Raw genomic sequence first — 27199 nt, 5'->3', positions numbered from 1 at the left:
ACTTTTTTCTTTTCCTGGAGAAAATGAAAAAAGGAGGTGCTTATATTGCATATGTATCTATATTGGATTCTTTTAAAATAAGTATTTTTATTCTTTATTATAAAGTTATGCCTTTTCTTCTGCAATATATCATGTACATAAAACCTAAAAGGCCACAGGAATTGCTTGGTAGTTTTATGAAGCTTTTAGAATGCAATACTTACATTTCACAATTATTAAATTTTTTGCATTTTTTCCTGTGTCACTGTTGTTTTTCTGAGACTTGTAGAAGAAAGAAGCTAAAAGAAAGGGGATTTCTTTTTTATGGGGTAGAGGATAAAAAAGGTGGATCAACTCCTAGCCATTTAAACTCAGGATTCATGTGCAGTAAAAGATTATGACAACTCTAGAGTAAAGACTTCAACAGTACTGTCAATACCACGAAGATCAATGATGCCACTGCGTGAAATGACAGAGAGATACCAAATACTGCTGGAGGACACACATACAAATACGTCTTGCCTTTTTTGGCCCCTCCATCTTTAAGGGCAATTTGCTTCTCAAAAGCAGATATTCTCAAATCAGCAGGACAACAGGGTTGTCACTGTCCCGATCACAGCTTTACAACCACCTCCACTGCAGCTATCACTCAGGAGATGTTGCCATGTGTTTCCACCCATCAGACAACTACCAGATCTCATCTTCAGAGTGTCATGAGCTTCCTGCAGTCAGAAGATTACAGTGTGATAGTAGGTCTAGATGAGTCAGCCCGGGGGCTATAGAGATGACAGATAGGATGGAACAGTGCTCAATCACGACCTTTCAGATCAGAGTCCTATGAAGCAACTTGCACTTGTTTTAACAGTTGTCATCTGTGAACATGTTGATTCTGTTCAGAGTCCAACACCCTCCTCCATCACAGTTTCCTGGTGCTGTCTGTCCAAAGTGGAGACAGAAACACCAAGGGATCGAGCAAACAGGACTGGACATAAGGAAGTACTTTATTACTAGGAAGATATCACAGAGCTGGAACAGATGCCTGAAGCAGTTGTACAAACTACACCCTTGGAGGTTTTTGGGATTTGTCTGGATGAAGCCAGCAGTGCTAATTCTGAATTGGTGTCCATCCTTTTTTTGAGTGGAAGGCACGGCTATATTACCTCCTGAGGTCGTTTTCATTTCTAAGCTTTTGTGAAATGTATCTTAGGTGTCCTGGAGGTAGCCAACACTTCTTTTCACACTCTCTAGTCTATAATGGAATTGAAGCTACTCCAAGAACTGATCACATGTTGCCCATCCAAACCTCGCAATTGGCCTAATGCTTTCAGGTAAAGAACAGAGATCACATCAGACTGCTGTGTGATTTTGGTGATGGACTTTTCTTTGCCCAGTGCTGTGACTACTTTATTTCAGCAAGGATTTACAACTGCTTTCTTCTTGCTACAGGTCTGCTGGTTTAGCAAAAACTTCTGTTGAATTTCACTGTTAATTCAGTCCCTTTTCCCACCTCCCTTAGACCTGCATATCAGATGGAGCAATTTACAAAGACAATGGAAAAGAAAATGACTGTGGGGTAGTAAAGAAAAGGCAGCTACAACAGCAAGTTGTAAACATACAGATTTAAACTGAGCTGAAAGAGTAGTTACCAGTGTCTTTTTGTCACACTGAAAAGGATGGAGCCCTGCAGAAACCTACCCCACTGATTATGTATTTTTTGTGGACTGTTAATTAACTGAAAATATATATAAATTTGCAGATAACATGAAGGAGAAAAGCGTATAAGAACTCTGGAGGACAGGTTCAAAATTAAAATTAATCTGGATAAACTGAAAAACAAAACAACCTAAAGCATGACATCTGAAGGGTAGAATTCTGCAAAGAGAAGAGCAAAGTGGTCCACTAAGGAAGACACTAAATGAATGAGTCCAAAATGGGAAATTATGTAGCAGGGAGAAGTACTACAGAGAATAATGGATAAGTAAGAAAAGAAGAGTCAACTGTGTGAACCTGCAGGGTAGAAAAGACAGCTCTATTTCTCTATTGACAGGGGAGATACACATGAGACACAGGAACTAATTATTCTGCTCTATTTGTAATGGAGTAAGCCACAGCTGGAATAGTAGGTCCAGCTGTGATCCTTGTACACTGAAGAAATGTAAAATTATTGAAGCCTACAAGAGGGATAAGACACTTAGAAAATATGATTTAGGAGGAAAGAATTGGGTTTATTGTAGGAATTTTTGATTATGCTAAAGATTGCTGTAGGGATGGTGATGACTCACTTTACTGTTTGCAATGTCTCCACCAAACAGCTACTGAAAAAGATTTAAGATCTGGTTCCTCCCCAAAACAGATGGATGGACTGCATGACATCTTTGATTTCCCTCCTCTACTCTTCCAGGACACAGTGAGTTGGACACAACTGCATTATCTTATAAGGAGTTATCTTGCTAATCCTCTTGGAAATCTCTTAGCCAGTTTTGTGGATAATTGTGTGAGAGCAGTGTGAATGAAGCAATTAAAACTGAGGACCAGAGGGCAAAGAAATACTGCCAGAAACTCCTGCTCAGATCAATTCTACTGTCTCTATTTAAATCCTTCTTCATCTGACACCTTGCACCAATATCCTGCTTCATCCCCAGGACACATATGTACTTCTGGGAACTGCTTCATTCAGGCTCTCCAACTCCCTTCTTCTCACACGCGCAGCACATCCTGCCACACACGCTCTGATATCTCCCCCAAAGAATTCTTTTGCAGAACCTAAAGTGGCCTCAGAAAAGTGGCATGTTCTTGGCAAAAGGTTTTCACCTTTTTGAATAAGACTTTATTGCTGGGTAGCCATGGGAACGTGGCTTCCTTCAACTCCAAGTCTGTATAAATGTGCATCTCATTGTTCTAGTTCATGAGCAATGAGTTATGATTTGAGAGGTAGCACAGAGGGAGAGAAACCTCTGGAAAAAGCTCTTACAGAAAAGATGTAATCTTAATACTTGCACGAACCTCATTGCTGTGTTCTTTCAGCAGAGATTTTATTGTATTTTATATTTTCAGTACTTGTCTTAAAATTTCCCCACCCCATGAGGAAGAAAAGCATTATATCTTTCTGCAGATTGGGATTTGGATTGGAAAACTGAGAAATATCCATGACTCAGAAAAGGATGGCAAGTCTCTCCAGCTGCAACACTCTGCCAGCATGTCCTACCCTGCCAGGGCCTACTGGTGATGTACATCCTTTCCACTGCATTGTGTAATTCTGATCCCATGTTAAATGTATTTCTTGATGTATTCTGTACAGTCTGCAAAGCCAAAAACTGGTCTGTGAGAAAGCATCATTGTCTAATGACTGTACCAGTGAAAAATAGAAAATAGCATCATCTATTGGCTGCTCCAGGTGTTGGAATCCTACACCCCTTTATATCCATCCCTGTGATTTAATTCTGACTTGCTATTACCCAAAATGGAGCCCTTTTTCTCTGAGTATTCCCCCTGCATGAACTTTTTTATGAGATTTCCTGAATAAGTTGGACCTTCACTGGGGGAACCTGACTGACTCCAAACATTGTGATGTGGATAAGTTTTGAAGTGTGACTTTGTCTCATTGATTTTGAGGTTTTACTTCTCCAAAGAGTTTGGTGTGTGCTGTACTGGTAATAGGCAGGCATATAGCTAATAAATAATGGCTATATTTGCTGCTTACAAGCTACAATTTCCTGGTAGCCTGTAATATTTAAATATAAACTAGCTTCTACTATTAATTACTGCTACTGTTGGTGTATATCTATACATATACACATACTTACTTTTCTGGCACAAGCTTTGAATAACTTTAGATATACATTTTCCTTATTAGTAGTAGCTATAATTGCTTTAATAATAATAATTTACAGCAATCTGTGATAAAGTTATTTTAGAAAATGAATCTTACATTTCCTTGTATGTTATGAAATCATGCAAACCCAGTGTCACAGCAACCCCTTAAGTCATGACTGTTGCCAAAAAGCAGGTCTACAGAAATTACTATCAATACCAACAGGCTTATAATTTTGACCTTTCTTGCTTTATTTTCTAACATGCATCAGAAAACGATGAATGACAACAGTGGAAAAAGTAAGGCATCATAAGAACACAGAGTACAGCCTGGTTACTGTCCCTACCAGTGGCTGTGACTCTCCTGATGAGTGTGACCATTTGATGCAGCATAGCCATTACAGAACTGGTTCCCAAGGCAGAATCTGAGGGGAAAATAAGTAGAAGAAATGTAAGTTGAGAGGTGGAGAGAACTTTTCTGAAAAGACAAGCAGATCTGGCAAAAAGCACCAAAATACTGTAGTTTCAAAACAGGCAGCAGCAGAGGAGAGGAAACTGAGGCAAATGAGAGACAGGAGAAAGCAGAAATTAAATAACTTTTCAAGGGCACATGAGTGGGGAGAACAAGGACCTTCAGACTAAAGTACCAAAAAGTAGGGTGGGCTGTTGTGATCATCGGCAGGAGGAACATTGCTGGTAGGGGACTGGGAAAATGCTGTCCTTCAGCCCTCCTCTTGTTCCCATCCTCATCCTAGCCTGGAAACAGCAGAAAAGTCTGAACCCCTGGGCCAGTGACTCATTTCATTGCACATAGCAATGCTGGTCAGTTACTGGAAAGACCTGTCCTCCTGAATCTCCACACCTACCTGGAGATTTGCATCAATATTACAGAACATGACGCACAAAGAACTTGTACATCTCTACAGCTGATGTCAAATAGCTGATTTCATCACTGTTAGATACACACCAAAACTAGCTGTTCCATCAATAGGGAGCAGCTTTTCTTCCTGGCCACTTTGGCTTCTTTCCCTGTCTATAGTGATATATTTGCACATGCTGGAGCTCACTATACTGTTCATGGGTTTTGATGTATGTCATAGGTTAGCAAGCATAGTCCCGGAAGGGACGTCCTTGCTAAGGGGTGCTTACAGTTTCCTCTGGGAACTGATAGAACCTACCAGCTGGCCAGTTTGAATATGGACAATTCTCTAAGCCACTTAAAGTTGTGACCACCTCTGTGATCCACATTTAAGAATAGGCAAACTCCCCCCCAAGCTCTCTCTCGTTTCCGGCGCTGGGACAGGTGGCTGCGGGCCCCGTGTGGGGGCCAGCGGGCCCGGCCAGGCCCTGCTTGGGCCAGGCCGGGCTGGGCCACGGCCATCCTGGAGCCGATGGACCTGTTCCAGCCGTGGAACCCCCCCCACTGCCTTGCCGTGGGCAGCCGGAGCGGCTTGGCTCTCCCCCCTCTCCACTGCGATAAGAAAAATTCAACATTCCAGCTGCAAAGCTTCAAGGCCGAGGTGAGATTAACCCTTTTATTGCTGTGAAGAGCTGAAAACCTGAGGGAAGAGAGAGAGGAGATGCTTAAAGCTGAAATTCTGTTGTGAAGCTATGATATATCAGAGTATCCTGTTGTAATTTCATGAAGATATGGGGGGTGGAGTGTTCAACTCGTGAGCAAAAGCACCTGCGCTGAGATAGGCAGATGCTGACGCAGCTGTAATTTCATGAGAAGTTTGGACAGGGAGAGATGAACCAGATGAGGACTTTTGCTCCAAATGGGAAAGGAGAAAACCTCAGTCCCTAGAGATGCTCCCAGAGATAGTCCTAATGATGAAGATGATGAAGACCCTTTGCTCCCAGGGAAGGAGAAGGGCCTCTGTTTTTGTTTCTGAACGGCTCAACCTTAAAATTGTACCCCAGAAAACTTCAAGAGAGGACCCTCGAAAGCAGTTGCGGGAAAAGCTGCAAGTCGGGGGAAAGGACTCACACGCAGGCAGAGAGACTCCTCTTCCTAAATGGACTGAACAATATTTGGAAGTGGGCGGCTGTCTCGTTGTGATAATGTTTTCATAGCATGAGCAAGAAGAGACTTCTCTTTCTAAATGGACTGAACAAGGTTATTATGGAAGTGGTAAACAGACTGAACATCTTAAGGGTTGTCTTTGAACATTGTCAGTGGGAGAAGGGAGGAAGGTGGGGGGAGGAGGAGAGTTCTGAAGGTGGTATAATTTTTTTTTTCCTTCTTTTAGGTCTGTTAATAAACTTCTTTATATTCTTTCAAGTTTGGTGCCTGTTTTGCATTTCTCCTAATTCTTATCTCACAGCAGATAAACAGTAATGAGTATTTTGGACCAAACCACTACACTAAATTGGTGTTTCCGCCCGGTTGTAAACCGAACCCGTGACAATGTAGTTTGGCAAATAGATAATTGCAACTTAGCATTTGTGCCCATTTGTTCAGAATCACTGTCTCACCAACAATGCAGTTTAAGGGCTTGCAAAAAATAAGGAAGTTGGTAAAACAGGCTTTGATTTCCAAGTTCTTCTGTCTGGATGAGAGGAGTCGAACTCTACTCATTCATGCATTCTGGTCTCAGTTGCACCATAGCCCTGTCTGCTGGGACATGTCCCAGGCTTTCCTCTTTTTCAGTGCAGTGTGGCTTATCCCACCGTACCACCAAGGTGAACCAGAGACTTGACAATGACATGCAGAAACCCACTCTTCTGACTATCAGAAAGGTAGCGATATACTTTTCAATCACACAAATCTCCTTTGATAAGTGCTCATTTTAATTCCCACTGATCTGATGCATAACCTAAGCACTTCCTGCAGTCCAGGCTAGTCCAGACAGAATAATATTTCCCCATGCTTTAAATGAGTTCGCCTGGAAGAGCTCATAATAAGGAAAAATACCCTGAGTTGCATTCACTGAGTGCCTTCAGCTGCTCTTTCTTCAAATTATGTCATCAAAACTAATGAAAAGTTGATCCAATTTCCCCTAGCTTCATCTCACTTCACTTCATCCCTGAATAGCACTAAATCATCAGCAGAAATTGGTTTAAGTATTAATGTTGCTGGAGGGAAAAACTGTTTTGCAGTGTTGTCGCACTGTATTTGTGGGGATAGGCATGACTGATGTGTGCGTGCCTGTCACAGGACAGCATTCCTGGCTCCTCCTCCAGGTCTGTGAGGTCCTGTCCCCTCATCCTCATTCACCCACTACAGGACTTCACAGTCACCACATAGCCCAGAATGTTAATCCAAGAAAAATCTTCAGAGCTCTTTCCGTCCACAATCCTGTCTCTCTATACACTCAGTGAGGGAGGGTTGTTGGGGCCCAAAACAAGGCACAAAACCCCAAAGATTTGAACATAACAACATCAACTTCTCTCCAGTCTTGCACTGTCAGAGTTTCCAGTTCTGCAGCCCTGGGGAAAACAAAAGTCTTAATATGTCTCTTGGGCTTAGATTTGGGAGTAGGCAGCTGTGTTTGGTGTTGTCACTACAGCAGTGGTTGTCAAAGCAGTCACAAAATGGTTGTTTCTAAAAGGTAAGAGCAAACGTTCCAAGGTAAGCCTTATGATATAAAATTGTCTGGTTAAATTTTTCTCTATGCACAGGGGAAGTTGATGGGGGGCACTAGCAGAAAATTGTTTTAAGGATGCCATATTGAAATGCTAGCAGCACACATATTTGCAAAAAACCACAAGTGCGTAACTAGATTTTGTGGACAAATTATGTAACTGTCTGCATTCTTGCTCAAACAGAGATTTCAATCATATACCTAAGCCCTGCTTTAAATTATTTGCATATGTATTTGTCTTTAGAGGCAGCCATACTACTGTGATAGGGAATATAAATTATGTTTTTAATTTTTATGGATTCCAGTTTCATTCAAATTGGACTTAGCTGCCTGCTCACATCTCAACAGATATAAATTTTGCTGGCAGGAATACACGCAGCTTAAAACTGTGTGATGTGAATTTGGCTTCTGCTTCTTTTTGCTCCTTGATTTTTAAAAAAACAATGACAACTCACAGGGTGATTATTAGACACATATCTGCATTAGTTATTAAGGTCAGCTTTGAAGGTATCTACAAGGACTCTCAGGTACATAACAAACCTTTTATCCACATTACAGCTATCTACACAATATTCCTTATCAAAGTGGAGCAGTAATACAGCTTTATCGAGGATGCCTTTTCCCTCCTTCTGGACAGGAGAGGAACTGAAAGAGGGGTGGGAAGGTAATTGATGCTGGTAGTCTCCTTGTGCTAAATATTCCCACAGGGAGGTAAATTCAAAAGGCCTACCAGAGGACAGCAAGGGAGACAAGGATAACCTACGTTCTGTCCCTCAGTGCACGGACTTTATGAGACTGGTCTGGATGGGTGAGGATAACCATGAGCCCACCGACAGGTGTCTGAGCCTGATCCTATTCTAGCCATAGGAAGGAAGAAGGAGTTTCCTTCCCTAGACAGAATGGGATTGCTGGTGAGGGGAGGACATCTGATCTGGCTTTGTGAGCACAAAAGAGACAGAAGCTTTTGTCCATGTAAGGACATTTCCTTTCAGCCCTTGCAAAGGGTGAATGCCCAATAATAGGAGAAAATAAATGATGGCGGGAGAGTAGAGCAAAGATCCAATCCTTAATGTGATTCTTGTTTTTCCTTCCCTGGAAAGCTCAGGCAGCTCCTACAGCTGGGGCATGAGTCATATACTGCACTTGCATTTACACTGTCATGTCTCTTCTAAGGGTGCTTTGCACCACTACTGTTCAGTAGTGGAACCTTAATCTCTCTGTTAAACCCAAGCCCGTGTGTTTCTGGCTCATAACCAAGATTTCTAAAAGCTGAAGAACTGACACTCATTAAGATGACTAGTCCCCCCAAAAAAGTTGTGAAAACAGGTTTACCCCTCAGCTCTCGGTATACTAGCTCAAGGAACTACTAGCATTTATTTACTGTTGCTGAATCCCTCTGAGAAAATTAGGTTATCACTTCATACAGATTAATTGGTTACTTTGCTTTGACCTACATGTCAGATTTCATACATTCTCATATACTTTACATCAGTGATTGTTTGAAGGAGGAAAGTACCGAAGATAACAGAGAAAGAAGAAGTGTATGTTCAACCTGACACACCTCAGTGCTGCTAGGATCCATAAATAGGCTGTTGATTTAAACAGAGCACTCAGCCAAGCTGAGCAGGACTTGGGCTACAGTCAAGTCAAACACAAAACCAAACTGCAAACCTATTCACTACCAGAGTCATAGTTACTTACCTTAGTATTAGACCCAAACCCCTTGCATGTGTCTTGTTAGGTAAATTTAAAACCACTTGTGATGTGACAGAAATTATAATTAATCAAATTATTTACTTTTTTTTTAAATTCAAACAACCATTCTTGCCTCTTGAAAGAAATAGGAAGTAGGGATTTAAATAAAGTACCACAATGCTGAATAACACCAGTTTGAGACATCATCACAGAAATTAGACTGCAATTTGGCAAAAGATCTTCCCATATTTTTCTTTGCAACATTTTGATTACAAGTGTTTTACAAGGCCAGTAGTGTTGCTCTCAAGGTGGAGAAGCCAAGTCACAGGTGAGTGAGATTCTAAAGGTACAGATAGGACGCCTGCTTGTGGAGTCAGCAGAGTGGACCAGTGATACTTGTTTGGAGCTCAGACTCGCCTGCTGTCTCTGGGACAGCTAGCAAATATGTCTGGCCCTTGAGCAGGATATGCAGGTGACGATGTATGAGAAATCCTCTGAAATTCCTGAAAGCCCCCCCGAAATTTTGCGCAGGTTTCAGATAGGATCAGCTGCAAACGCTCAGCTATCCAGTGGTGTGTGCCTTTGGGGCACCTCCGTAACCACGGGTCAGTGCAGGGGGTGGAAAGCCCCAGCTACGCACACAGACAGCTCAGTGTGGCAGAGTTTGACAGACAAGCCTGCTTGCACTGGGGAGCAGGGCACCGCACCCAGCGCTCCAGATGTGTCTCACCAGGGCTGAGTAGAAGGGATCACATATGTGGTAAGTTGCAGAACTGTCTTAAAAATCAGGTTCATCAAAAAAATCTCTGCAGTTCACAAAAATAGGAGGCATTTAAATAAATTCTGAACCCCGTATTTATAATTATACATGATTCAATTCATTTTTGCAGCACTGTATGTTTGGAATAAATACTTACAGGTTATTTATTTCAGAATGAAATTTTATACTGAATACCACAATATTATTATCATGAAACTGAAAGATCAATATTGCATTTCCTTCCTTTTTTGCACAAACAGAAATTCAAATGTAAATCCACTTAAAATTTAGTATGAAAGGTGACCACTGGGAAAGGAAAGCAGAAAAAAAAGAAAGCAAAACTTCTACATGATTTTCTTAATGTTTCTAAATCTCTAAATGATATTTGTCTGAATCATGGTCAGTCAATCTCACAGCAGATGGTGCCTGACAGTTTCAATCCTGTTCTGAACAGTATCTCCAAAAACATTCAGTCTTCCGTATTGTACAAAATCTAGAACACAGGGATATTTACTCCCAAATGCTTAGTTATCATCTCACTTTTGGCACATATAATATTTTTGAGACCACAGGGCAGAAATTAACAACCAAAGTTCATGGTCTTTCTGCACTATGAAACAAAGTAATTTTATTGAGTGTTTGTCTGCAGTAAAGGACCATAATGATTCTGAAAGCAACACCATAAATAACAGAGAGGTGGTAAACTAGTGTCAAGAGGGCTTCATTTTAGCCAAAAGTAGATCAATGTACTTAGAACTTTAATATTGATAAAAAGAAAAAATGAGACATCCGATTTTACTGGTTTTTAGCAGGTCAGAAGAGTAGAGTGTTCAAATTATTAGCTAGATAAAAGAGGTACACTTTGTAACATTGCAAACCACAGGAAAATAGATACTGATCTTCACATTAGCAGTGAACATAGTTTTCCTGAGCCACCATGTGAGCAAGCAGCTCACATCTCCAAGGAATGCTGTCAGCTGACGCAGCCGAGGAAGAGTCAGGCATATTCCCAGTTAGCTTATTCCTAATAAGAGGTTAAAGAGATCCTGCTAACATTGTACGTCATGGCAGATCTTAAAACTGGACGTAGATAATTAGCAGCTGATAATTTAATAGAGAGATTCCTGGGCAGTGCCTGGAAGTTCTCTAGGAGAGAGGCTCAGCTTACAGGTCATCCTATCAATCATTTTTACCCTAAAATAAAGGAGCAACAAGACTAAATAACCATGTGGAATGGGCATAATGGTGTTGATTTAACAGACTGCAATATGCCAGAAAGAAGCTGCTAATTATATCTATGGAATCCTATGAGATGGGAGATATTATAACACATTCTTAGTATCCAAAATCCTTTCATACACACTTGTTCAGAAATGGACATTCAAAGGTACATGAAGGCTCCCTAAGAAAAGCAGTCTTGGAAATCTAGTGTCATAAATATGCTCTAAGCAAACAAAATGAGAAATTATTAAACCTTCAATTAAGCCCTGTCAGATATATTATAATTACATGAAAGCAACAGCATGCAAGATGAATTGTTAAACAGCTAAGAGAAACAGTGGATAAAGAAAAATTATTTAATATAGAGTATTATGAAATTACTAATGTTTCAGTCAACAGTAATATGCCATGTATGAGATGGTCAGATGCTTTCCTGTCACTGGTAAGTGCTGTTTTTACTTTCATATTCCATACCCTGGGTTGCATAGTAATGCCAACAGACCACAGGAGGCCCTTAAAATGACCACAGACCCCTTTTCAAGAGGGTTGGTAGCCCTCACAAGACAGGATGACACATCCCATTCCTGTTAGGTTCTTTTTGCTTTTTAAAGCTGTTCCAATTTATCTCTGCAGTTTGCAGGAAGCTGTCAAAATTCAGCAGACAGAAAGCCCCCAGGCTAAAGAAATAATTTCTCCCATCAAACTCCATTTAACTTTGCTCGAGTTATAAAACGTTAAAAACCATAGGCTCCCCATTAAAGCTTGAAGACCTCAAGAAAAAATACTTCTGGCAAAGTGACAAGTTAAAAAAGAGGGAGGGAAGAGGATTTGTGCATTGGTTTATTGCACTGCCAAGCAGCACCAGTGGGTTCTGGCGGACACCAGACCATGGGAGCCTGTGCCAGGTCTGGCTGCTCTGGCCAAACCTCTCCTTACACCTACACATAGTCCCTTTGTATTGTGGCACATAAAGCAAAATCTGCTCAGTCCATCCAGCAGGGTCAGGAACATTTAACCAGCCTCTGAAGATATGGCATTGAGCACCAGCCTGGTGTCTGGGATGACAGTCTCCTCTGGCCAACAGCTGGCACAGCAGCTGGAACACTGGACCACTGTGCTAGCAAGGCTAAGTTCCACATGACAACCTGCTCCTGAGGAGGTGAAGGTTAAGGTTACAAAGATTTCTTTCAAGTTTTTTTCTTTAAAAAAAAAAAAAGTTAAATTTATAACCACCTGAATAATCTTGGTTCTCTAATTAATTCTCCACATCCATCATGATATAGTCTACTTTTATTCCTCTGTGCTATTTTTTCCCTTGTTGTGATCCAATTCATCCCACGTAGTGTAATGATATTCCTTGCAGAGGGGAAAGAATAGTGATAGCACATGCAGCCATGATATGATTTTCCCTTCATTTATTGTGGCTTTATAATGTGATGCTGATCATATCTTTTTCTCCCCACTACAACATACAAGAAATATTGGTGAACTGTTATGCATTTGATGAATTTCATTTTATCATTTCTGACCATTTTTTCCCTAACTTCTTCTTTGTGATGTGTCACAGTGTTATTTTGTTTAATTTAGTCTATAAACTTCCTTACAGTCAGAAAAACTATTGTGTCATTTAATCAATGCCCCTAGCACCATAAAAAATTTATTATTACATTTTTCTCACTACTGACATATTTAAAAATGTTGCAGCTATCTTAAGTGATGAGCTAACAGAATTTTTATTGTGAGATTAGTCCCCTCTTTGAGATTTTACTGATGGAAATTTTTGCTTCACAAAAATAATTTCTTTAAAAAAAATCTTAAAATTCACATTTCTGCCTTATAATTCCATGCCTTTGTTTCTATGTCTTTTTTAAGCACCTTCACCAGGCTCACTACTTATAATACACAAAACTTGGCAGGCACTAAATCTTTCAGTTAATCAGCATGTACACAAGTCAAAGCTTTAATTGAAGTTTAAAGCTTTTAATTTAGCTCCTCAAATATTTTCTCCCAAGTACCAGGCATTTTGACAGTGATGTTGCAGGGGCTCAGACACTGCTAAGTTCTAATGAACCATTAATCTGAGCTGTATAATTTAGCTTCAGAGCATAAAAAATCAGAATTCATCTACCACTGAGTACCACTGCAACCTGCAACAATGTTAAAAATGTAAAGGCAGATAGAAGATTTTTACAGGCAATTGCAAGATAGCTACTGAGCCCTTATTTGAAGAGATTTTCTTACCCTTTCCTTTCTTGTATCAGTGAAAGGAAGATTGCATCGATCATCCATGAAACCTGGCCATAAGGACAGAGTCATGTAACTATTGAATTTATTGAAATTAGTGAATTATTCGTGAAAGTATTGAAAATAGTGGTTTCAGAATAGAATTCAGCATCATAAAATGTAGCTTTTAAATGAAAATTTAAAAAAAGGTTGCAGAATCCCGCTCAGTGGAGATATTCAAGAACAGTTTGTATGCAATCCTGTGTAATGACCACTAGGATAAACAGGCAGGTTGGGCCAGAGGACTCACTGTGGTCCCTTCCCACCTGACCCATTCTGTGATTCTGTGAACACAACCACAGGACCTTCAAAAAGGAAATCTGTGTTGCTCTAATATGGCTCTGAAATGCACACTTGAAATCAAGAAATCACAGATAAGGCTTCATGTTTGAGAACGTTTAGAACATTGCATGGCATTTATATGCAAAACATTCCTTCACTTAACAGCTCAGGCAGTTTGCACAAAAGTGCAAAACCCCTAAAAAGACTAATGAAGAGCAACAGCTGCCCTACATGGATTTCAGATATTTTACTGCAAAGGTTTAGTGCACAGTGTGTACACAGCAGAGCTTTGAACCTGGGAATAGGCCCTTTTACTTGTAGAAGTGAAAGGTCCTCAGTAGATGTCTTACCAGAAACTGGGTATTTTTATCCAATTTCTTCAGCTTATGAGGACAGAAGGACTCCAGCCCCATTGAGCTCAGTACACTGAGTGTCAGCCTGCCCTTGGTTGATGAGGAAGCTGAAGCCAGGAAAAGTGATGGGCTCCCTTCACATTGAACCTCCAGGCAAAGCATTTTAGAGAAAACTGAGGTGGAAGATGACATAAAGAAGAAAAGTTTTAAAAGTGCCTCACAATTTTGCTGTCAAATCAAGAAACCCATTAAAAAGTTAGGAAGAGCTGAGGGAATTATTATTCCACGGGGACTTTGTACAACTGGAGTGGAACTGTCTGTTCCTGAAGATGGCTCTCATTCCTCCAAACCACACAGGTGTCTGAGGGGAGGGCCTGTGGGCAAGATCTCAAACATCAGTTTACATCTACAGAGCACACTTAAAGCCAAAGGATGTAGCACTTGTAAATTGTTTAAAAAAATGATTCCACCTGCCATAGGAGTGCAAAAAGCAAAGAACTGCAGCTGAATTTACAGCAAACATGTAACTTTTCATATCTGAAGAGGTCTTTATGCGCAATGTTCATCAAAAGCAGAGTTAACTACTGTCTGTATCACAAAAGGTGTTTATTATCCTAACATACAGTGGACTGGAGTGACTGATTATATCCAAGCAGGAATCTGCACATTGATTGCTCATTGATTTAGAAGTAGTCGATGACACTGCTTTGTCATGTGGATGATGACACAGTAGAGATTGTGATACAGCATTTTATCAATTAATCAAGATCCAGTTCTTAAGCTGAATCAGAGGAACAAGCATTCCTGGAATTAGTATAGAAGTGATTTTGCATGGTTCAGCAGAGAAAGCAATAGCTCCCATAAGACTTACTGTACTTTACAGAGACACATTTTCTTAATTGCTTGTAGGCATATAAATTATCATAATAAATTCCTAACATGAGACAAAAGAAAACTTTTGAAACATTTGATGCCATGATGGTTTTTTGCCTTTTCTTTTATACCCCTTTTATACATTTTTATAATTTCTGTATTCTTAGTGGGGGTTTTTGCCTACATTCTTGGACTTGTTTGTCAAGCTGAGAGACTCAACATTTTAGAAGCTTCATAGCTAGGGATCAGTGTGCCCCAGACCCCAAGGTCCTCTCCAGAACACATTCTATAAACTAAGATAGAACCATCCAGGGGAAGGTTCCTTGGGGAGGGGGGCTCACTTGAGCCTCTCATTGGGGAATTTTTGATAGATATGCTAATTAGTAAGACCTATAATGTTATACCAGATCTTTTGGGGGTGTGCATTGAGGTGTGCATTGAGGTGCATTCCACTTGGACGTGGTGCACCTAAGGATCCTTAAAATAAATACAAAGGTAAAATCCCTTTTTCCCTTCCAACCATGTTTGACTCTTGATTTTAAGACTAGGAAAAGGCATTACATTCAGCCAAAGAAAAGAAAACAGCCACCACAGCTCTCTACCATATATTGCATACCATTTTTTTAAGCAGGTCCCTCTAATTTGACAACAAAATTAATATTATTCCAAGTTTTCCATAAAATGATTTATTTTCATAAGACAACAACTTCAGGCATTCTTCTGTTGCAGTGGGGATACTGCAACACGCATATATCAAACCAGGAGTCCCGTGGAAAGGAAATATATATGGACAGACAGATTCTTGCTAGATGTTTCAGAGGTGTTTATTTCTCCAGCCGCATGGCCGGGGCTCAGCGGAGGAACTGTTCCAGTCACGGGACCAAGGGTCCTTCTGCCCGCGCAGGGAACACAAACCAACCAATGGGAACGAGGCTGAGCAGGGGCAGGGAAACCCCGTGTCTGTGCCCTCAGGGCCCCTCTCCCAGGGCTCCATGGCAGGGGAGGGACCCCAACACCTCACCCGTTTTATTTTAATAAAAGGAGAATGAAAACAACTGGATAAACATAACAAGAACAGTTTCAAAACAAAACAAGCCACCCTCCTGAGTCTTTAAATGTCCAAACAGATTCTGTGGAACATCTTAGGGCTGAAAGAAGGGAGACAGAATTCTCTGAGCATGCTTTGTGGGGAAACTGAGGCAGGAGAGGGTTTAACTTCTTCCCTCCCCCTTTTCATCCCCCACTCGGCATTGGAAAGGGATTTTTGGGGAAACAATTGGCAAAAGCATGGTTTTGTGAGGGAAACCATGGATGAAAAAACGGATTGGGAATACACTGGGGGTAATAGGACATAGGGTAAAAGGGAAAGGTGGGATTAGGAAAGGGAAACTGTAGGGGGGGCTTACAATGGAGATATTGTCTAACATGACTACGATTTTTTGCATATATACTGCCTTTCACAGAAACACCATCAGGCCCAGTGACCTGCGATGCTTGTAACCCTTTTCTACCTCGTATAATTTTGAATTCCACTACCTCTCCATCTCCCAAGCTTGGGATGCATTTTCCAGGGTTATTCTTTTTAATAGCAGTTCTATGCACGAATATGTCTTGCTGGTTGTCACACCTTGTTATAAAACCATAATTTTGCTTAACATTATACCATTTTACTATCCCTAAGGTCTTAGTTACTATGATCTTTTCCTTTTTCCGAGTGGCTGCTGTTTTCTGTCTCGCTGCGTCTTTGCTCTCTTTCGGTCGCTCCCGTGTTGGAATTGTCGGAGCTGCTGGTGCCTGCGCGGTCTTCCCGGGGTCACGTTCGGGGCTGCGCGGGCCGGGCCGGGCCGCACCGCTCAGTTCTCCGCGCGTCGCCTCCTCTGGTCGCAGCTTCGCTGCCGATGCCGGGCGCTGCACCCACGTCTCGGCCGGGCCCCCAAGCGATGACCCCCCTGTGCCCTGCTCCAGCGCGCGTCTCGGCTGGGCGCAGCTCCGCTCCACCGCTGCCGCCAGCCGCTGCCCGCGCGCCGCCCCTCTCGGTCGGGCGTTCACGGGGCTTGCTCCACCACTCACTGCACAGGACCAGGCGGTCACCGCCGGGTCCTGCCGCGCCTCGCTCCGCCACCGACACTGCGGCTCGCGTGGCTCCGCCTGCGCGCGGGAACTGCCTCGCTGCTGCTCGCAGAGCGCTCGGCGCACGTGGCCTGGGCCGCACGGTCCCTGCGCCAGGCTTCCCTTCGCCAGGACACAGCTGACATTGCTCAACAGTCTCGGTAACTAAATAATATTCACGAAAATATTCTTCCATCGGCATATATTTTGATGCCAGTATTAACTGTGTCCAAACGGTTTTCCAAAAGCCCTTGGTAAGAATTAAATCCCAAGAAACATAGAAAAAGTTCTTAAACAACCATGCCAGGAAGTGTTTCAGTTCTTTCTGAGCTTGAATCAAGCTAAAATTCACAAATCGTTGTTCAAGAATCATTTTAAGATAAATGTCCATATGCGGCTCTGAGAGCCAAGAGTCTTCCCACGGTTCCTCCATAGTTTAGATATGGAATAGCAAAGCAAAACCAAGAAGAGGAATCCAAAGTTTCCAGGGTTTACTCACACAAATCAGTCGCTTAGGGATCGGGGATCGTTCTGCTCACAAATCTCCACCATTTGTTGCAGTGGGGATCCTGCAACACGCATATATCAAACCAGGAGTCCCGTGGAAAGGAAATATATACGGACAGACAGATTCTTGCCAGATGTTTCAGAGATGTTTATTTCTCCAGCCGCATGGCCGGAGCTCTGCTGAGGAACTGTTCCAGTCACGGGACCCGAGGGTCCTTCTGCCCGCGCAGGGAACACAAACCAACCAATGGGAACGAGGCTGAGCAGGGGCAGGGAAGCCCCGTGTCTGTGCCCTCAGGGCCCCTCTCCCAGGGCTACACGGCGGGGGAGGGACCCCAACATTCTTCACAAAATATTAACTTGCCATTCAATTGAGAAAGATTTTAAAGCCAATGTAGGAAATGACACACCTTTTTCTATGGCCACTGATGATGCAAACCATGGATATACAAAAATGTTTATGATAAACTGTTCGTTACTGCACAATCAACATGGGAATATTCCATGATGTTCAAGACACCAATAAAACTGCAAGAAATACTTATAAATGTGAAGTATGTACTACAGTCAGCTAGCTTGAATTTGGTCATGCATCAGCTGTGACAACATTATGACTTTACTGATAATGATGACTTTGGGATACACATTTCTGCCCACAGGTAAGTGGAGAAGGATAACAAATGGCTTCTTGCCAATTGCCTTCATCTATACAATACAGAAAAGCATTCAAAAGATAAATCAACAGATAAACGTGTGGACTCTAAAGCAATAATTTTGACTTTTTTTTCTGGAATTCCAAATTTCAAAACTACTGAAGATCCTAAATTTGGTCAGTTTAAAGCAGCAAGGTAGGGTAACCTGCACCATGGCTCTTTCTGTGTCTTGTGATTGACAAAATATTAAAGTGGTTTTCTGTTAAGAGGAGTTCCTATCAAATGGTGGGAATTTCCACCTTGAAACTTTTAAGTTATTTAAAAATAATACATTTTGGGAAGAAGCAGACATATTTTTGGTGGCTTTTATTTCTCTCAAAAACTGACTACATCTTACAACCCTTCCAAAATTAGAATACTACGTATGTGCTGAAGTTTATGAACTCACTGAGAAGTAAAATGTAATAGAAACGCCATCAAGTTTGTTGGTCAACAATGCCATTCCTATTTAAAAGCATGACGTGACAAAACAGGTAAAAGCGGAAGTGAAACATTATTTAGAGACATAAAATCCATAAAAATTTCTGTTTGGATTCATGAACAACAGTATATTTTCTTAATCTATTCACTTGTTTAAAAAAATACAATTACTTTTTAAGGAAATCATAAGGATTCCTGAAAGGCTGAAACCTGACAAAAAGTTAGATCATAAAAAATATGTATGAAAAAAAATTGTGTACTGAACAATTCAGTAAGAGATTTATACATATTTCAAGAGTTTTATATTAGGAAATAGGTAATATTCTACCTTAAAATTCTGTTGTTTCAGTTTATTAAACCATATGGGTTAAAAACCACTTTATTATGTTCAGCTGAAGTATAGCCAGATTAGTTCTTCCAGTTTTGAGGGGGATTGTTTCAGTGAGCTCGTTTCTTTCTAGTTCTTAGATATCCATTTCATAAAGCTGTCTACTCTACTCTCTTCTTCCTCTTTACGTTCAGTAAATGCTTCATTAAAATATTTTCTGCATCAGAAACATTGCCTCTAGAGTCAACAACTTTTTAAAGAAACTCTATTTATTTACTTCCTCTCTGTAATGTATCCATGTTAGCTTTTCATTGCATATGGGGAAAAAGAGGAACTTTTGTGTTGACAGATTCCATACAATGTACTGACTGTTAGTGGAATGTGAAACATGCAGGCATAAAAGCAAACTAAATGAAAATGGCTCTTAACATCTGTGTTTATTTTGTAGCGCATGGTTTGAGAAAATGTGCATTCATTTCAAATAGCTGTACAAAAAATCATCTGTTTTTGTGCAACGTTTTAATCCACATTTACATGTATTGAGCTTTACATTTGCCAGTAACACTACAGTATAGTTACTGTTGACACTGTAATGGACACACAGCTGCAGCAAGGAGAGGATAAAGGAGTGGCATTTGTTGTAGAAAATAGGATAAAACCAGAAAATAGGATCATTTTCATTTTCTCCACTCCCCCTGCTCATCTTTCCTTTCATACATGTTAGCATACTTCTTGTCTATAAGCATAAAGACAACTGTGTGTATTTCTTTGAAATAAAAATAAATAAATAAATAAAAGAACCTGAACTTGGACTTCAAATATTAGTTCCCCCAAAGGTGTTTGCAAACTCCACTAATGTAAAAACTCCATCTCTGACTGCTTGGGACAGAGCCCAGTGCTGTGTGTCACGCACAAGGAGCATGGTCAGTTTGGTGTTGGGTGGCTTTTCTGCCTACCTCTCTGCAGATGCCACAGGATTCTAGCAAAAGTGGCAGGAAGAGCAAGCCATCCTTTATGAGGGACTTAACTTGATGGCAGACTCATGGCAATAGATTTTCCATAATGCCTTTCATGCAGCAAAACAGTTCTGGCACTACACCTCTTCTTTCAGCTGGGCTTTATTTTGTGAGATCCCTGACAGGGAGCAACATTATCCTCCTTGACAGAGCAAGATCCCCAAGGAGAACTCGAGTATATGCATGGAGGGAAGCCATTAGAACCCATATTTCAAAGCTCTCTACCTAAAGAGTGAGGGATTCTCTATTTGCAGTTGTATGCTTTTTTTCCCTCCCTGCAGAAAATGCGAAATACATTCCCAAAATCTGACAGCAGCTACAGCTGGAATTTACTCAGGTTTTCAGAGAGGCAGGTAGCAGATCTGTGACTTCACTTTAAGCTGAAGCCAAGTTCTGTCTCACATTTTCCTGTGCAGCTGTGATTTGGAAAAATAATACCTCCCAGCCTTGCAATGCAGGTTGTTGTTCTCCCTGCAGGTTTACAGAGATTGAACAGAGATAGTTGTTTCATTTAAAGGTTTCCAGCTAGTTGTACCCCAGACTAACCCCATTATAACTTAGGAAGTGCTGCTCAGCTGAAGAGTAATTAATAGGTAGGATGAAGGATGACGAACAGTCAAGGAAGTGATGGTGTAGATTAAGAGCTTGTAGCAGGTGTGAGAAGCCCAGTTAGTATCCAACAATAGAAAAACAACTATTAGCCTCACACTCAAAAGGAAAATGAAGACTACTTGCAACAGTGTGACTTACCATTCCCCAACCAAGACAAAAGAAGAGAAAAAGGGAATATAAACGTTGGCAGAGGAAAAGCAGCTGCTGAGGTAAGCACTCCCAGTCTCAAATGAAAAATTGGAAAAATTGTAAAAGTGGTCAGAACAAAGAACCTAAATCTGAATGCACACAGAGCCTGTGGCTTGGTACTCATGTACTCCTTGGCACTCCATATACCCCAAGTACCCACTGCTGGACAACAGAGTAGTCAGGTGATATTAGAAAGGAGTACTTACCACTGCTTAGTTTTGTACAATTTTGTTTGTTCCCAGTAAGTTTCTCCATTAGATTTGTACTGTCTCTACCTTCCCTGCCAACTGTTTGATTACTTGCTGCCTGGGTTTATGCCTTCAACCACAGCCGCAGCAGCGAAGCAGAGAAAAAGGGGTGAAGGACAAAAAGAGGAACAGCTTAGGTGAGGGCAGAGTTTCTTTCTAAAAGGAAAAGTTGTAGGTGAGAAAACAGTAATTGTAGAACAGTGTTCAGTCAGTGGAGTGTAGTTTTAAGTGCAAATTAAAGCTCAGAGGAAAGTGTAACTCTGAAAGTGGGCTTGATGCCAATTAAATAGAAATGCAGCCTGAAACTCTCTGCAGAAGAAACAACGATTCCACAGCTCTGTCACTAAAGTCTGTTTCCTTCACTAGGAGATGCCTTTCCCATTAAAAAAGACACATTGCCTTGTTCTCGTCTCAAAATAACTCAAAAATTTCTTCCTTTGGTTATGACTGTTCAGTTCCTTGTCATGGCAGGAAACCAAGTTAAACTGATGAGTTGCTGTTGTAATTTTCTGGAGTCAATTTGAGGCTCATGCAAGCTCATCAGGGAGAAAGATATAGAGTTCCATGGGGTATTAGCACTGACTCGGTGTGTATTATCCCCTCTTCTCCACACCTATCCCAAAATAGTGCCAGAAACAAGCCAAGAACACTGCCAGTATCTACTACTATTGAACTTACTACTTCGATTTCTCAAGCAATTTACAAATGATTGAAATGTTGTTAACAGCTTCAAAATCCAGCCTCCAAAATTATTGCTGCCACTTTTGACCAAAAGTGTCCTAAATATAACTTGTTTTCTTCTATGAAAACTATGATTAGGAGACTCAGTGAGCCCTATAATTTTAAAATTACGCCACAATTATTTCTCTCTGTTTGCTACTTTGCAGCTTTTACTGTTTCCTGTGGCATGAATCTCCATTCCCTGTACAGGGACTTTGTTACGGCTTTGTCTTTTAAGACCCTGACTGGAGACTGCACCAGGATATACAGCCAGGTAGAACCAGGGAGCAGCTTGTAAAGAGAACATTTGTTGGTACCTCTGTCACTGTCTCTGTTAACAAAGGAAGAACATTACGGGAAAAAAAATAGAATCAGGAGGTTACAGCAGGTTAGAAACGGACTAGCACATGGTACTGCAAGAAACTTCAACTGTGTGATGTACAAACAGGGGCTTCATAAGTGGCAAAGGATGAAATTTTTCTGTCCTGCACAGCTCTGCTGAGAACCTGTCTGCAGTACAAATTTGCAAAAATATCATGAAGATCACAGAAAAGAGTAACACTGTTTCTGAGAGCTTTAGAAAACAGACTGATGAGAAATGATTTTCAAGAATTTTGTTGCTTCTATCTAGAATAGAGAGACTTAAAGAAAAAGAGAAACAGAGGTCAAATGTTTTCTACATCTTCCAAAATAAACAGTTTTCATAAAGGACTGCAATCAATGGTTTCATTTTGCACCGGGCATGGAAGGGAAGGTTCTTTGCCACAGAAGATAAATAATCAAATATAAGAGAAAAACACCTGCTGAAACACAGATACCAGGAATATATGGCACTTTCAAAGCAGTGCCAAGGACATGCACTTAATCTTCCCCAGAGAAGGGAGGTGGCTAAAAGGACTTCTTCAAGACCCTTACAGCATTAGTATTTACTTTAGTTCACATACTCACATGTGCACAACATAAATTCTACACTCTCAACTTCCAGAGTATCTCACCAAGTTGCCCCCACAGCCAATTGAAAAATGTTACTGTCATCACCAGAAGCTCCTAGAGAGATTTCATTCATCAAATATCTGTTGGTATTAGCTGCCAAGTAGACAGCTGTCCTAGTAGTGAAGTCCTCCCTTTCATGGCTCCTCTTCTTTTGCTGGTAATGTTTCGTGCTAGTCTAGTACAGATTGCATATAATCACTTCTCTCTCCTCATTTCTGCTTATAGCAATTTGCTGTCTTCATAGAACTCAAGCACCTTTTGTTTTATTTTATACTGTATATAATATAAGTATGTTATTTCTATAAACCATATGTTAAGCTGATTCTTACAATGGAACAGCTGCCTTGGATTTGGTGGGCTGGTCCAAAGAGCTCTCAAGAGCACTTACTCTAAAATCACTGGAGCAGGTTTGTATTCTTCTGACAGAGGACGCAGTGAATGTTCAGCAAGCACATACCTACTCATGGTGTGATATGAACCAGGTGTTAAGAGGAAAACAGGATGGACATCTGAATGGGGAGGTGTTGTTTCAGTGACTGAGATTTTACTGAAAATAAATGATTTTTAAGCAGGAGGTATTGATTGCTGCTTCACTCCCAGCCTAGATTTTAACAAAATTTTGTCACATGCACAGTATTTTCTGCCTTAGCCTTCTAACTAAAAATAAGATTAAATGAAAAAATAATGTGTAATGTGCTCCTAATGATTTATCCTGTAAAACTGTGGTACCCAAACTTGGCTGCAATCTATAGTCATCATCTGAAACCCCTTATCACCTATAGTGTTCACACACAAGTTATAGTCCTTCTAATCTCATAAATCTTAATTAGCTTTAGCTCTGATGCCTTAGAGTCTCTGATTAAGGAGATCATAGCATCTCACTTTGCTGCAGGATCCCTCAAGAAGCAAAGTAGAGCATTTGGAGGATAGTCTGATATAAAGTTAATAACCTACAAGCATTATGTTCAGACCTGATATCCTTGATTAAGAAAATTACTGTTGTACCATTTGGAAGTTCCTAAGAAATAATAGGACAGATAAAAGTAAAACATTTAAAAATGAAAGTGGTCATTTAGCAATGTAGTTCTGATGACTACCTTTAAGAAAAAATCATATCACAAATATATTTTATATTGGTGTAGTTCACCATAGAGAAATTTGGGTGCTGGTACCTGAACTATACACTTACTGGTTTTAACTGGAAGAGTGCTGAAGGGTTTACTGCATTGCTGGTGTGACTTGTTGCGTGCAACCTGGGGAACCCACTTTTCCTTGGTCTTCCTTTATCTAATGCTGCTTTTAAAGATACAAAAGACAGTTGCTTCTCACATTTTACAATTTGTGCCATTAAAGACAATGATCTGCCATACTCTATGCTTTCTTCTCTTCTGTTCTAGGCTTGCCCTTTTTTAACCCCAATCTTTATGGCACAGCTACCAGTTTGCTTTGTATTTCCTGCTGGCAAAACCTTGTGCTTTTTTTTCACCTATGCAGACTTACTTTGCTCCTTAGATAGGACTTAAAGCTTAACTTAACTTAAAGCTAGACTGTTTGCCACGTCTTTCTGCACTGAGGCAAACCGTCCAGAATGATTTAGTGTTCTTGCAGACACGTAGGGGGCCATATACACAAATAATGATGTGCAACACATTGAGCTGGTTTTAAAAGTACCCTTTCCATAGGAAGTGTTCACCAAAGATTCAAGAACCAATGTAGTTTGCCTCATATAAAGCAAAACCTACAATGCATGGTTTCTTTGCCATCACCTTCCTCACTTACTTGTTTTTCTTCACTCCCTCTCCCTTTCTTTCTGCTGGAAAGAAGTAGGAAAAAGAATGAATAGGAAGCAGTGGAGTGAATGGGGCAATTTGTCAAATTTTCCTCCTTCTAAAGGGTCTCATTCTCTGTTTTCTTGCTCTTCCTTCCTCTGTCTATAACAAGCACTGTTTTAAAATAGTAAGGAAGAAAGTAAAAGAAGTCCTGAATTTTTTCTTTCTAATCTTCCCTCTCCCTTACCACTAGGAAGAGGAAAAAACTAATGAGATGCACATAAGAAAAAAGGGATTTTCCATATTTTCAAGACAATCTACTCCAAAATCCTCCCAAATTATATTGGTTTATTCAATTCTGATCATGGATATCTGGAAGGTGACAAGATACAGCGGTTTTCTTTAAAGTAAAGTGAGCAACTTGAGATGTTATTTTATGCCTGAAGTTTGACTTTGATATTCATTAAAGGTATTCACCTTCCAAAGGTGACAGAGAAACAGCAGCTGTGGACAGTTTAGTCACAGCTGAATCTGCAGTAATGCCTTCTGCAGGAATCCCCCTATCTTACATATTCATGGAGTTTTTACCCTCTGCCTGTCTCTCTTCTCAAATTCAATTTGCCTTCAGCCCTTTGAAGCCTGACACATCTCCCCAGGGAGTTTGCCTCTGTGTTTCAGAGGGATATTTGGCTTCCCTACATGCAGAGACATTGCGTCTTGTCTGCTGAATCAGTAGATGCTCAGATCTGTGTGTGTGGATTTGTTGTGCATTCAGTGGTTGCTCTGTGAAAGCTTCCAAAGCCATGGAAGAGTAAGGATCAACAAAGTTGATCTTCAACTCATTCAACTCAGTCCATCTTCAGGAGAGCAGGGCAGAAATTCAACCTCATTGCTCTCGGGATGGGCGGCTAACACAGACACCTGCTTGTGGCCACATCACAAAGCAGGAAATATTCTGTCAATGGGGCCCCACACAGCTCCTGCCATCCTTTTCCCCATGAAACCTGCATCTGTGCCAGACACCCATGGTACCAGACAAGCACGTGATGGAGACCTGCAGCTCAAAACCACGGAGCTCTGAGCTCTGGGTATTTATGGCCCCCACTGATGCAGCATCTCCAGTGTTGGGCAGTGCAGGTGTCAGGCACAACACACAGCTCGGTGGGTGATAGAGGAAGGTTTGTGCTGCCGGCCTAAAGGCGTTTTGAGGTGACATCTGTACTTTCCCCCAGGACTTCCCACGGGATGGCATCTGCTCTCTCCCTGCCAAAACACAGGCATATGTTATGTTAGCCAGTGTCAGCAAACTGCATGGTGATGGCCACATTTATCCTTACACAAGCAGAGGACTTTATCACAGTGAATTACTACAGTACTAAACCAAATGTAATTAATTGGTTAAACCCCTCTTAAGAATTAGATCTTAGTTTCTATTTGTCTTCTTTCTTGGAGAAAAAATTAGAAAATTAATGCTATTTCTTTAGCTGTGACAGAAAACAGAACTGAGAAAATTATTCTGGAAGTTGAGAGGTTTTCCTTTCTTATAATGTTATAGCATACTTTCTCAAACTGAAAATGTTACAGTGAAAATGCAATGTACTTCTGCTTGCTCTGCTATAAAGAACAGTAATTCCTCCCCAGAGAGGACATCAGCACTCCAAGAACTTTTGCTGTCCTAGATACAAGATTTCAGCTATCACCTGGCAGCAGTGATATATTCAGGAATATATTCAGGAATCTTTGCTAGAAGGGAGAGAAAAGAGCAAACACCTACAACTCCCATGAGATGGTCTTAACATATGTTGCAAGGAATTAATAAGTGATTTGATCCCTCAGCTTCTATGCTCCAGGTGAGTTGGCTGTGGTTTCCAAGAACTAGTGGGACTGCATATCTGGAGGGATGGTTTTTTATTTACATTTATTTTCAAGTTTATTAGTCTCAGGCATTTTTCCAACAACCTACCTTAGACCAATACCAAGGGGAATATCTTCTGCTCAGTAAATACCACCTGGTTCCAGCCACTAGGACATAAGACTGGGGTCTAAGGCTTAGCAGGTCAGAGAGGAACAGCCACCCACTAACCCCACCACTAGTGCAGCATTTCTTGGGAGTGGAGCAGCAGCAGGCAAGTCTGAGGTCCTTTTGGGCCTGGTGACAGTCAGAGAAATGGCTGCAGTTACCTGCCAGCTCTTCCAAGCTGCGTCTAGCACAGCTTTGAACATCACCTGGACCTGTGATCTGACCATTCAGTGAGTGAATTCATTTCTTTATGAGTCAGAATTGATCAACTGCCCTACAGGTACAAAAGCTGGTATAATTATCTTTCAGCTGAGCTCTAGAGTAAAACTTCAATCACAGAAATAGAGATTTCATAGTGTCTTCATAAGTGTCCTGGCATTGATCAGTGTCTGCGCCTCCGGTAGCTTCCTTTTGTATGCATGAATTTCTAACTTAAGTTTCTCATAGAATGCAAGATTGGGGTCTTATTCTTTTATGGTCTCTTAGGACAGAAGATTACTTCAGTTCCAAAGGCAAAGGAAGAAATGCTTTACAAAGAAAGGGTAGAAAGTCCCCCAAGCCACTTATTCCAAGTTTGGCACTGAGAAATGTTTTTCATATATATATATGAAATATATATATATATTTATGCAGTATGTGCAAACGTACTACACACAGGATGCAGTAAGAAGTAGGGTACTAATTTGGTATGCAACTAGGAAATGCCAAATTA

At 40.9% G+C, this 27199-nt stretch overlaps 1 long non-coding RNA gene across 1 annotated transcript in view; it reads right to left on the bottom strand.

The window, feature by feature from the left end:
- Window positions 1-27199, bottom strand: part of LOC121657923 — a 71311-nt gene that overhangs the window by 20792 nt on the left and 23320 nt on the right. Inside the window, exon 3 of the long non-coding RNA XR_006013791.1 lies at window positions 4137-4214. This is a non-coding gene — a long non-coding RNA (uncharacterized LOC121657923). The remainder of the gene's footprint in view (window positions 1-4136; window positions 4215-27199) is intronic.

This window comes from Corvus kubaryi, unplaced genomic scaffold, assembly GCF_017639235.1.
Source record: "Corvus kubaryi isolate FWS band 111438036 unplaced genomic scaffold, C.kubaryi_AGA036_p1.0 split1-65, whole genome shotgun sequence".
Taxonomy (NCBI): domain Eukaryota; kingdom Metazoa; phylum Chordata; class Aves; order Passeriformes; family Corvidae; genus Corvus; species Corvus kubaryi.
The sequence above is the reverse complement of the archived record's forward strand: the minus strand, read 5'-3'. Positions and strand labels throughout refer to the sequence as shown.